The sequence below is a fragment of the Dromiciops gliroides genome, chromosome 1 (genome assembly GCF_019393635.1).
Source record: "Dromiciops gliroides isolate mDroGli1 chromosome 1, mDroGli1.pri, whole genome shotgun sequence".
Lineage (NCBI taxonomy): Eukaryota > Metazoa > Chordata > Mammalia > Microbiotheria > Microbiotheriidae > Dromiciops > Dromiciops gliroides.
In genome coordinates this window covers 4,582,410-4,595,352 of record NC_057861.1, presented here as the reverse complement: position 1 = coordinate 4,595,352, position 12,943 = coordinate 4,582,410, and the positions used below count along the sequence as shown (strand labels likewise).

General features: G+C 47.0%; 1 protein-coding gene across 3 annotated transcripts in view; it reads left to right on the top strand.

The window, feature by feature from the left end:
- Positions 1–319: 319 nt before the first annotated feature.
- TANGO2 (transport and golgi organization 2 homolog) overlaps positions 320–12,943 on the top strand; it is a 161,441-nt gene continuing 148,817 nt past the window's right edge. For 2 of the 3 annotated variants that reach the window (XM_043979205.1, XM_043979204.1), the window contains exon 1: positions 320–415. The gene's annotated coding sequence lies outside the window, so the exon portion shown is untranslated. The remainder of the gene's footprint in view (positions 416–12,943) is intronic. The other variant, XM_043979206.1, reaches the window with a different exon arrangement.

Sequence of the window (12,943 nt, the reverse complement as noted above, 5' to 3'; positions counted from 1 at the left end):
CTAACACTTGAGTGGCTTCCCCTCATAGGTGGTGGATTTCCCTCACAGCCGGGTCTTATTTCCTTTCTCCTCCTCCTCCTCCCTCTCTCCGGCCCCGCCCCTCCCTTGTCCGTCCCGCCCTCCGGACCCGCCCCCTCTCCCCGCTCCGCCCCCTCCAAGCTCCCAGGGTCAACCGCCAGCACGAGGCTCGGTACAGAGGGCAGGGAGGCGGAGTCCGAGGCCGGTTGAGCGGCGGAGGCTCCGACCAATAGAGATCTGAGACTGGTGTGTGACCCCGCCTCCTCCTTAGGTTCACCAATAGAGAGCCAGGGGCGGTCCCAATGAACGGTCCCGGGAGCGGCGGGCACCCGGGAGGGGGCGGCCGGAAGTCAGCGCGGTTTTGACAGAAGGGGACTGCGCGGAGGCGGCGGCAGAGGTGAGTGTGTGCGGCCGGCCCGGGGGAGTCTGGGGCGGCCGAGGCCGGCCAAGCCTCCTGGCGCTTCCAAGTGTGCAAAGCGCTTTGTGGACCTCCCGGAGCCGGCGGGGCCGGGATTGTTTCCCTCGGTAGCCCCACTAATAGCAGCGGCTACGTCTGCCTCGGCCCTCCGGAGCGAGGGGCTGCAGTCATCATCTTCCTCATTACAGCTTTACAGGAGGGGAAACTGAGGCTGGGTGAAGTGACTTGCCCAGGGTCACACAGTCAGGAAGTGTCTGAGGTCGGATTCGCACTCGGGTCTTCCTGACTCCAGCCCCGGGACCTCCCCACTGAGCTGCCCCGAATGATACTGTCGTTGTTATGATGGAAATAGAAATGTACCTAGTGCTGTAAAGTCCTTTACCTCAGTTATCTCACTGGCGATCAGATAATTGGGGTACAGCCTTGTGGAGGAGGAATTGTGGGTACTGACGCTCTCTATGATACTATATTACATGGTCTCATAATACAGATAAACTGAGGCACAGAGAGGGGACAGAATGGATAAGGGGGGGGTGGAGGAAGGGTCTGAATCTGTGTGGCATTGCCTGGGGAGCCCCTCTCTCCCTCCACCCCTGTGATGTGACTTGGGAAAGGTGGCCTGAGAGTCCCCTCCAGCATTAAGTGGCTCTGACGCCAGTATCTGTGTGTCCAAGGGGGGCTTGAACCCAGGCCTTCCTCAATCCCCGGTCTGCAATCTATCCACTAGGCTATGTTGCCTCCCTGTAATTAATAATGAGTGGGGACAGCTGATGGTCACCTGCAGAAAGCGGTTCTGTTGTCAGCTTGGCCAATGGACACCAGAACCCGTAATGGTAAAGAGATAAGAGTCAGCTTCTGCAGGATCCTGATAGCAATGACCCCGACAACGGACTTTGACATGATGCCTGACGTGTACCCTCTTATATTAGCCTCACAACAACCTTCAGGGTACTTGCCGCAGGTGTTTGCCCCCCTTCACAGGTGAGGAAACAGGTTCAGGGAGAAGTGCCATGATGTAGTGATACTAAATGTCATGAAAACTTCTCAAGTGTGCTGTGTGCACTGTCTCAAATGAGAAACACACCTGTGGTATGGACTTCAGCTGTTTTTGTGAGATTCAAATATCTTGGCAGACAAATGGGTAAAGCAGGAGGTAACAGGAATGACATATTTACACTGCTCTCTACAAATGTTGTCTCCGGAACCTTGTAATAGCCCTGTGAGGAAGTTGCTCCTGGTGCATTTCTTATTTCAGTGATGAGGAAATCAGCTTTGAGGGGTTCCGGCACTTACCCGTGGTCATTACGGCAATAAAGAGTGCAGGGTGAGATTTGAACCCGGGTCCTTTTGATTCTTGAGGCCAGCACACTAGCTAGCCACTTTGCCAGGCTCCCTCCTTTGGCTCGTAAGTTGATACCAAGGCCAGGTGCAGGCTGGAGAGGCCAGGGCAGCTGGGATTGCATTGTGGCGCTGCTACTTCTGCCCATTTGCCCTTGGGCAAGTCACAGGATCCACACGTGGAAGGACCTCTGAGGCCAACTAGTTCAACTCATCCCTAAACAGACAATTCCCACTACAATGTAGGGAGCCAGTGGTCAGCCAGTTCGGTGGTCAGCCAGCCTGCAAACCTGCCTGAGAAGGGAGCCCAGCAGGTTCCCCTCCCACAGCCTTTTTAAACTCCCACTCAGGCTCAATTCAACTAAACCGTTGAATTGCTATGAATGAGACGCTGTTGTTAGGCCCTGGATTCTTCCTACTTCTGTTCTCTAGGGCCCAGCAAGGCGAGTATTCACCTTCTTCCACTGGCCAGCCCTTTAGATCCTTGAAGACTCCTCCCCTATCCCTTCCCTCCTTTCTCTCCCCTCCCCCCTCCTGTTCCTCCCTTCTCCCTTTCCCTTCCCTCCCTTCCCCTCCTCTTCTCCCATTCCTCCCCTCCCCTCCCTTCTTTTCCACTCCCCTCCCCTTTCTTCTCCGCTCCGCCCCTTCCCTTCCTCCTCCCCTCTCCTCCCTTCTTTTCCCCTCCCCTCTCCTCCCCTCCTCCTCCCTTTACCCCTCATTATCTCCCCACCCTCTCCCTCCCTTCCAAGTCTTAGCTTCTCCCAATTAAATATCTCCACTGGAATGTTTGTCCTCTTAGTTGCCCTCTTTGCACATTGTCCAGTTTATTGATGGTCTTTTCTAAACCGTCATGCCCATAAATGAGTACAGTACTCCATATGTGGCCAGACCAGGGCAGAGGACAGTGCGAGTTTTACTGTACCCTCTCTTCCTCACCTTCCCCACCCCCAAGTCAGCTAGTGGTACACAGTGAATAGAGAGCTGGGCTTGGAATTAGGAAGATCTGAGTTCAAATCCAGCCTCAGACACTTAACTGTATGACCATGGGCAAGTCACTTCACCCTGTTGGCCTCAGTTTTCTCAGCTGCAAAATGGGAATCATAATAGCACCTGCCTCCCAAGGTTGTGAGGATCAAGTGGGATATTTGTGAGAAGCACTTAGCATAGAGGTGACTAATAAATGCTTATTTCTCCCCCCTTCCCCTGTCCTCCAGCCCTGGCCATGATGCTTCCCAATATAGCTGAAGATTTAATTAGGTTGATTTTTTGGCTGCCTCGCCTGCATTGAGTTTAGAGTCCGGGAAAGGCTTCTTTGGATGAACTGCCCTCCCTAGCCAGGCCTCCCTCATCTGCTGCTGCTCAAGGCACTTTTCTAACCTAAGTCTAAGACTTTCTCGTAATTCCTTTTCAAGGGTACCTCCTCTTCAGCCCAAGATCCTTCTGGATCCTGACGGGCATAACCTGTGCCAGCCGTCGCAGCTAGCACTCAGGATCTGCAAATGCGATAGGCAGTCCCTCTGTGCCTCTAACCAGGTCATTCAGAAAAAGGGCCAGTCGCTCAGTCACAGCTACAGCAGAGCTCGGGTCCCTGAGGCACTCTCAGAGACTTCCTGGTGCAAGGGAAGGGCTTCTCTTGGGTGCAGGCCTTCACGGTTCCCCAGCCACCTAATTGTGGTTTTGTTTAGCTCTTGCCTCTCCCCCATAGCCACCACAATAGCAGGGCAGACTCCTCAGTTGTCGGCTAACATGAATGAATGGGTGGATGAGCATTTATTAAGCTCTTACTGTGTGCAAAGCACTGTGTTACATGCTGTGGATACAAATAGAGAAGTTGGATTAGGCCAGCTCACAGAGAGCTCACATTCCCTTTGGGGAAGATGCCAAAAACCTGATGGAAGAGCCCTGAGGCTTCTCAACAGGAAGGTGTCGTGGCTGGTATCATTCCTGTCTAAAACCACTTTCAGTTCTGATGTCGAACTATGTGTTGGTGCCGAGGACTTGGATGAGAGACTCCTTTTGGGGTCCTCAGGCCCAGGGCCTGGAGCACACCCAAGGGTTGCTTCCCCCCCCCCCCCCGATGGCTCCAGGCTGGGCTGGCAGCAGGGCCAGAGGCCTGGTGGTCTGGAGCTTCTTGGCCTTGGCTGCCAGGCTGGGGTCAGTGACAGTTGGTGGAGGGGGTATGTTAGAGCCCTTCTCCACATGGGTCTTTGCTGAGTAGAAAAAAGGCCAGAGGGCAGCTGATATTCACAGGTGCTTGGGCACAGGGGCCCAGTCAGCCAGGATCTGAAAGCCACAGGGAGGTTCGAGTTGTGCTTTGAGGGGCTCCCCATGTGTCTTCTCCTTTGACTCCCTCTGGGCTGCTGAGCTGTGGAGCCTGGTTGGCATTTAGTCTTGGTAAAACAAAATGGACAAAATCTAGAATGATCAGAATTAGTTATCAGATGTTTTCCATGAGCCAAGGTCAGGCTCCTGGGCCTGTAGTTTGATTCTTTGCCTTTTTCATGAATATTCGGACACCCTTTGCCCATTTCTGATTCTCTGGCACCTCTATGGTTCTCCATGATCTTTCCAGGTTCTGTGACAGTGGCTCAGGAATCACACCTGCCTTTTACTTCTACTTTTCTAGGCCAGGGCTGTCCAGCTTACTAATCATACAGAAGGATCCCTATTGGTTGGGCCACATATTAACTTCATTTTAAGATGCAAGATTGTCTGTATTTTGGGATATATTTTCCATTTGCATTTGAATCTGGTTTGGGTCCCCCTGGGGGATGGTGGGGGCTATGTGTTTGACACGGCTGCTCTAGAGTGTGGTTTATCTTAGCTGAGTCCCTTGAACTTGGCAAGGGCAACCTTCCTATCTCCTGACTTATCGTGGCTGTCATTGTAACACCCTGTTTGCCATTTTTGTCCTTCCCTTCCTGTCCAAAGATGTTTTCCTTGGCAGAGAAAACAGAAGCAATTTAAGAGCTGAGCAGTCCTTCATTGTGTCTGCCATCCTTGTATTCCATTTGTCCCAAGCAACAGTCTGACCCTTTCTTTAATTCTCCTTTTCTCCCAATCTAGTTTAAAGAAACAAACCTTTTATATATTCCTTCGCTTTATTCACCAGCCTTCACTTATTTTGAGCTTAAGCACATATTCTTATATACTGTGCTTCTGTATAAATGTTTCATTATCTGCCCTGTAATGTATGCATTACTTATGTCTTTTCTATATCTCTTTCTTTTTTTGTTTGTTTTTGTTATTCGTTTTTTGCAGGGCAATGGGGGTTATGTGACTTGCCCAGGGTCACACAGCTAGTAAGTGTCAAGTGTCTGAGGCCGGATTTGAACTCAGGTACTCCTGAATTCAGGGCCGGTGCTTTATCCACTGTGCCACCTAGCTGCCCCCTATATCTCTTTCAAATCTAAGTTATTGGTGAGTCCTGTGCAACTACATCATTTTCTTTAGACTAGTGGTCTCCAAATGAAAGGATGCGCATGCCCATGGAGTCTGCAAGATCATCCATGGGGATGGAAGGAAAAATATTGGCCCTCATGTTTATAGTTTTTAATCTAGAAAAATTTAAGTTTTATTAATATTTTGTGTCTGGCTTGACATTGGCTACTTGGTCCCTGTGTTCTGAGTTGTGTCCTTACAATATGTGAGGTGTCCTGAAGGAAGAGTAAAAGTTTGTTTGTTTCTTTCTTTTTAGTGAGGCAATTGGGGTTAAGTGACTTGCCCAGGGTCACACAGCTAGTAAGTGTTAAGTGTCTGAGGCCGGATTTGAACTGTATGGAGCAAACTGCCTCAGTTTACCCAAATAACTCGAGGAGACCACCAAGTCAAGCAGAGACAGATTTATTACATCCTCATGAGGACAGGCAAAACCCAATTACAGATTGAAGTCTTGCAAAGATATGCCCAATCCTCTAGGTTTTTATAGTAATCTTGAAAAGGACTGTCCCCACGTACACCTAGGGTGGATGAGCTCACAATCTAACATCCAATCCTGTCTCACCCAGGGTGCGTGTTCAGCTCGTGATCAATGTATGGAGACATGCATACGTGTTCCAGGAACAAGGGGGAAAAGGGGAGGGGGAACAAGGTCAAACCAAAGGAAGAGGAAACAGGGGAGTGACTGTCAGATGTTTCAAATCTCACAGTTCCCACTGACTCCCCTCTCCAGGCCCCTGTCTCTAAAGATATTCAACCTGAATAACAGGAAGAGTCACTCAAGTGCTTCAGCATTGTTAAGGATGACAGGGTTAAAATTTATCTTCGGTTATGTTGGGAAGAAAAGAATAATCCATTGTTGGGACCCTAGGGTCAAGGGGATTCTGCTCTGAGAAAAAGAGACATATCACTTAACATCTGGTCTCAACTCAATTGCTGCATCCTGTGCCGAGTCCCGTCCTTTCTTCTTGAGTCCCAAGTATTGAATTGGTGGGCTAACTCCCTGACCCACTGACTGGGGTTCTGACACATGATGGATTGCAGACAAAACTAAGATGTAGCTGACAAGTGGGGAGACTGAGCAGAAGTAAAAATACTGTTAATTGGCAATAAAACTTAAAGGAGACAGTGAGAATTTGACAAGCAATAAACTTCTAAACAAACTATACTGGGGCAGGGCTGGGTACCTTCCAGACCCCATCCTCAGAGTTTAATCTGACTCAAATCCATAATCATATCATACAGAACTCAGGTACTCCTGACTTCAGGGCCGGTGCTCTATCCACTGTGCTACCTAGCTGCCCCGGAAGAGTGGAAGTTTGACAAGGACCCCCTCACTCATTTGTTTGCTTTCACCATATTATAGGGCCCCGCTGCAAGCAGATTTATAAATTATATTATCTAGTTTGAACTGAAGTAGCCATCACAAAATAAGCAGAAGAATTCAAGAGACTCTTACAAAAAAATTGGGAACAGAAAATGATACTGTTAATTCAAACACAAACAAACAATGGCAGAACTAATGATTCTCCTCCTAGTACAAGCCCTTAGCCATGCAGTGAGATAAAAATATCAGATCAGATAAGAAGTTGGGCAAAAACAATCAGAAATGATCAAGATTATTTAAAATATGGATTTACATCCACTTTGATTAACAATGGCCCTCACACTTTGTACCTTGAATTATTAGCTAACAATAGCTTGAAGCAACATGGAATTTAAAAACAAAGCTTTTGTTTCAGAAAATGATCTTAGTCCTGTCAGCACATTCACACTTGAAAAGAGGATTTTCTAACCTGATTTTTCCTAAAAACCTTCCAAATAGGGGCAGCTAGGTGGCGCAGTGGATAGAGCACCGGCCCTGGAGTCAGGAGTACCTGAGTTCAAATCCGGCCTCAGAAACTTACCACTTACTAGCTGTGTGACCCTGGGCAAGTCACTTAACCCCAACTGCCTCACTAAAAAAAACAAAAACAAACAAAAAAACAAAAAACCTTCCAAATGAATGTTAGTTGGTTTTGAACCCATTTGTAGAGAATATAAAGATGAAACAGCTGCCAATTTCTTTGTAATAACAAGTAGTTGATCAATGTCAGAGAAGATGGAAATTTACTAGACAATTTTAACAGAACCTTTTGCAATATGATGGAGATGAAAAAAAATGAGCAGCGTGATTGGTTCAGCACCTCTTCACTTTTGGAGCAGTATCTTTGCCACATATCTTTTTCAGCAGTGATAACCTTTCAAAACAAATATCAAAATAAGCTGACTTGAGGACTTCTCAGTTACTTTTATACAATAACAACAGTCTTGCTAAACCAAGATTTTAAAAAAGAAGGATATTCAATCATATTGCCCTTGTCAAAAATTATCATTGATAATTTAAAATGAATAAAAATATTTTTGTTTTATAAATAAAATAAAATGCCTAAATTATTGCTTATTCCTTCTTTATATCATCCTTTAATTTCTCTTTTTTTGTATTTTTAGAATTCTGCATAATGTATTCATACATTAGCACATGCTTATAATTTGCAAGAAAGATATATTGGATAAACATACAAAAAAAATTTGCTACTGTAATGGACACAGGAACTTTGACCTTCTCCATTTGTACCCTAGACCTGTCCTTCCTTACAAAAGCTGATGGCTTCCTGCTCTCCAAACTTATCTGATGTTGCCTGATTGCCTTGCCTGATTAATTTCAAAGACCCTCAATGAGTATAACAGTCTATGTCTGTTGCTCAGAACTCCTGAACTCAAGAGATCCCCAGGAGCTGGGTTTCCAGGCATTGTTGCTACTGTGCTCGGATCTTTGTGCCTTCAGAATTTCATGCCTGAGAGCTTCCCATACCTCCCTGAATGACTTCTCTGTAGAATTTTATTCCATGCAATACTGTCTGTTCTTTTCCTGAACTCTTTGAAATCTGCTCTCCCCAAATTTACAGGGCATGTCAGACTATTCTGGGCTTTCATCGGCTTCCCTCTCACAAATTACAATATAGAATGGTAGCTTGCCCACGAGGTTCCCATCATTTCCTTACCAACAGCCAGATCCTCCTGTTGGTGAGAATCAGATCCAGAATCGAATTCCCATTTGTTGTCTCCTTTACCTTTTGAAGGAAGAAATCCTAATTAAAGCGAGTCAAGAAGTTATTAGCTGCTCTGCTTTTGGTTGAGAGTCCTCACAGATGTCTGGTTTATGGAAGTGTCCTCATTGCCACGGACTATGGCTCTTCCGTGCCAAGTTGGGGATGCCTCCCCAAACGCCTGCCTTCTTTCTCTTTCTCCTTTCTCTTCAGGAACTCTGTGATATACTCGGACAATATGGTCTCCCAAATGACTGCCACCATGCTTTTCTCTCTACTGCTTGCATTCCCGAATTGCAAGAGTTTGTTTTCTTAATATAGAATGCTCCCCCACACTTCCCTTTGCTACTTATTCCCCCCTGCCGCCCATTTCTTTTGAACAGGATAAACCATTTCAGAACCATGTTCTAATCTGGTTCCCTCCCATCCTACCAAGTCTCAGTGAAACCTCTGATGTTCAGTTGGCCTCCTTCACTTAGGCTCTCTGCTTCACTTGGCCTGTTTCTTATAATGTACACTTGTTGATGGGCATCTAAGACCATGCCTCCTCGCTAGGATTTTGTTTTCTATGAAGTCTTGGGTAGCTCAGTCAACTGTTCCGTCAACAAACATTTATTAAGGGCTAACTCCCTGCTAGACTCTGAATTTTGCATTGGGGATTACAAATACAGCGAATGAAATGATTTCTACTTACAAACTGTATCTCTACATCTCCCTACATTCTAACTATAATATTTAGCTTTGTTGCTATTTTCAGCAGTGGATGGAGCACTGGGTCTGGAATCAGGTAGTTCTGTGTTCAAATGTGCCCTCAGACCCTTTCTAGCTGTGTGACCCTGAGCAAGTCACTTCCCCTCTGTATGCCTCAGTGTCTTCATCTTTAAAATGGGGATAATAACAGCACCTACCTCTCAGGGTGGTTGTGAGGATCGAAAAAGATGATGAATGTAAAGTGTTTTAGCCTGGTGCCTGGCACAAAGCAAGCGCTACAAAAGCATTCACTATTATTAGCTATAATTCTAAAATCCTTTTGACTGGATTAGCCAGACATCAGGCAAATACGTTCTTATCGGCTCTTGCTCTGTTCACCTCATCCCTGGCTGCTTTCCTGTCAATCCTGAATTTTAAGCCTTCCTCTAGAAACAGGAATCCCGTTCTCAGATATCATCCTCTCAACAAGCTGTTCCCTTCCAAAATAGGCCAGTTTGAATCTCTTCTCTTCAGAGGACAGCAGTGACACAAATACATCCTGTTCCCTGGCGGGCCTCAGTTTCTTGCCCAAGCTTTTGTAAACTTTCAGCCTTCTTTCTAGGTCCCTGCTGTCAGAATCCTGTGTGCCCATGTGTTAGTAGTGTGCCGTGGGCCAGAAGTGGGGAGCAGCAGTCTTTCATTTTGACAAGTCTTGGGAGGTTCTGATGTAATCTGGATGCGTGCCCCGAGAAGATAGCAGACCTCTCTTGTTATTATAAGATAGCTGTTCCAGTAGCCTTCCCAACTACCACTTCCCGGCCTCTTCCTCTGATCCTGTTAGCACCTGGTGAGCCCCTGTATGGCAGCTTCCTCTTGTGCATGGACGACAACCCTCTTTTTCGGGAGAGCCTCAGTTTTGTGCCAAGGACTCTGTGGACCTTCCTCTTCTCATTCTCATGGGAGCAACCATCTTCCAGCCTCCAGCCTCCCGAGCAGGTCAGAGAGCCCCACTTGGCCACTTCTGGTCCGTTTTTCCTCCCTGGTTTCACACCAAATCCCTTCATCCATTTTTGGTTTTGGGGTTTTTTTGGGGGTTTTTTGGTGGGGCAATGAGGGTTAGAGTGACTTGCCCAGGGTCACACAGAGACTGGCTTGTACTTTGAGCATGGGTAGAAACCACTTGTTTTTATGCACAGGAGAGATCCGTATTGTGTACTCTGTGCAGATCATTTCAAAGGTTCTAGGAGAGCCTTGGCTCCCACTCTCTTGTCAGAAGCTCCCCTGGAGGTTTGCTCCGGCCCCTGCAGCTCACTCCACAGTTACGCCTCACTCACCCTTTTGGAATCCCTTGCCAGCCATGCGTGGCTTCCTTTCCCTTCCCGCACTATTTCCCAGCTCCTCCTTCCCTTCTTCCTTCCTTCGGCTTGAGCCCTCCTCTTTTCACTTTTCTCATCCTTCTCAGCCTCTTCTTTGGGCTCTTTATCTGCTCTTCCTGCTCTTCCGCATTTGTTTCTTCCTGAGGCCTTCTGCTTGCTTCTGCCTTCTCTTCCTTGGGCCCTTCTGTTGGAGTCTTTTTTCTGCCTTAATTATCCTTTTTCTGCTTTTGCTCTAGGCTTCTGAATTTAGCCTGTCCTCCACAAGTCTTTCCCCCAGAAATTGGAAGTAGAAGTATCCTTAAATGCTCTTGGGATGATCTGGGTTAATCATAAGTGAATGAATGAATGAATGAGGCATTTCTTACTTAGTCTGTACAAAGCACTGTGAAGTACTTACAGAGAGAAAAGTCAGGCAGTCTCTTCTCAAGGGCTTTACCGTCTAATGGGGGAGGTGATCCAGATGCAGTCAGACAGAAAGGGCCCACGGTCCATAGGCTGGAATGGCAAAGCAGATGGGAAGTCCTATTTGGGAAGGCCATTTCTGCTGACCAAATCATTTCAGTTTCTGATATTGAATCTCTTGATTTTGTCAAGGCCTTTATGACAAAAACTTTCTGCTCTCAGTTTATGTGGCGGCATCTCCCCAGGCTGGCAACCCACGATGAGGGGTGTGGGCACTGGACTCTCGGGTTCAGGGTCTGCAGCTGGCTCCAGCAGCATCCCAGGGGAAAGGACAATGAAGGTGGTGGGGAAATACGCATTTAAACTTAGCCATTTCTTGCTGTTTCTAAAATGATCCCAGTAATGATATTCCATCATCTTCTTGTGTCAAGTTTTAGAAATGAGCTTATATTGGAAGCTGGTATCTCCCTTGGCTTCCACATCTCTTGGCAGGCAGAGAAGAGGAAATATTTGCTGATAAGGGAGTCTTTAGGTTGTTTTGGCTAACCTTATTATGGCAATTGATTCGTATCCATTAAACTTCCTTGGGAAATGAGGGTAGTTGGAGTCGGTGTCTGTTCTTTTATTCAGTTCCCGTTGTTCAGCACCAATCTCCTTGTTTTTGTAGGTCAGGTTGGAGTTGTTTTAATTGTGTTTTATTTTCTCTTGTACTCATCTGCATTCTAACCACTGGCTGGTAAATGACCAATTGTTTCCTGTGCTGTTATTCAGTGCTTGCCGTGCCCAACATCTCCCTACTCTTTTCTTGAAGAAAACATTCATGATATAGAATCAGGAGGCTTCTGGGTGGTCTCAAGGCCTTTGTCCTCTTTCATTTATTACTCATGACCAGTATTTAAACAAGAAGTTGTGGCTGTGCACCCTGGCATTTACGTCCCCAAGGAGAAGTTGATTCAGTTTGAGGGTCTTAGAAGGAGAGCTCCCTGTAGAATGCCTTTTGCACACTGTCGCTGTCGATGGCCCCAGTGCACCTCTCTATACTTAACTGTGCTACTAGCTGACCTGCCCCAGAGAGCTGGCACTGTTGGTCTTTAATCCTTTAAATGTATCATGTTTGTGGAATGTACTTCAATCCTTTCCCACATGGTAGAACCTGCCAGAGTTTGTACTCTGCTGGAATAGCCTTTAAAAATCTAGGTTCACCTTAATGCCACACTGTAGGTCTTTGTGGATTTGGTTCCATTAAACAGATATTACAGAATCTGTCTGTCTTATCTCCTGCCAGACTGTAAATAAACTCCTTGATGTAAATGTTATATGTCTCTGAGTTTCTAACACAGTACTGTGCATGTGGTACTTAATTCATATTGGTAATTACTGTAATACTGGTACCTCATCCATATTTGTTAAATTAGATGGAAAAAACAATCATTGGAGGCCCAGGCAGTCTCCAAGAGCTCCAGGCAGCAGACTCTCCCAGAGGGAACAAGAAGTAAGACTGATGGAGGGAGAGGGGGCTGCCGGGAGCGTGAAGCAGCTGTCTGCACAGAAAGTAGATTGAAAGGGAAGGAGGATGGGAATCTGAACTCTCATGGATGAGGTGCCCCTGACCCCCAGGCACAGGAGAAGAGAAGTGAGGAGCAGAGAAGCCCGCCCTCAGGGGCTGCGATGGGGACTGAGTGTGTGGGGAAGAGCTGGGCTAAGGAGATTGGAATCAAACCAGCATGCAATCCACAAGCATCTAGTAGGTACTGACAAGGAACTGTTTCAGGCACTGGAGATAGAACAACAAAAAAGAACCAATCCTTTCCCTCAGAGGGGCAGCAGGGACAGAAATGAATACATATGAACCATATTTCCTAGGGGTGGCTGAAGGAACAGCCAGGGAGGTCAGGAGAGGCTTTGTATAGAGGAAAGGGGCGCTTGAGCACAACTTTGAGGAATGCAAAGAATCCTAAGGGGGGGGGGGGAGGCGGATTCCAGGGATGGGGGCTAGCCTGGTGAGTGTACAAGTGCTGACCTGAGAGATGGAGCCACCTAGGGGAGAAACAGCGAGAAGACCACCTTTACTCTGTGTGTGTGTGTGTGTGTGTGTGTGTGTGTGTGTGTGTGTGTGTGTGTGTGTGTGTGTAATAAGGTTCCCAAGGCAGGTTGGGACTATAAAAGTTAGACAG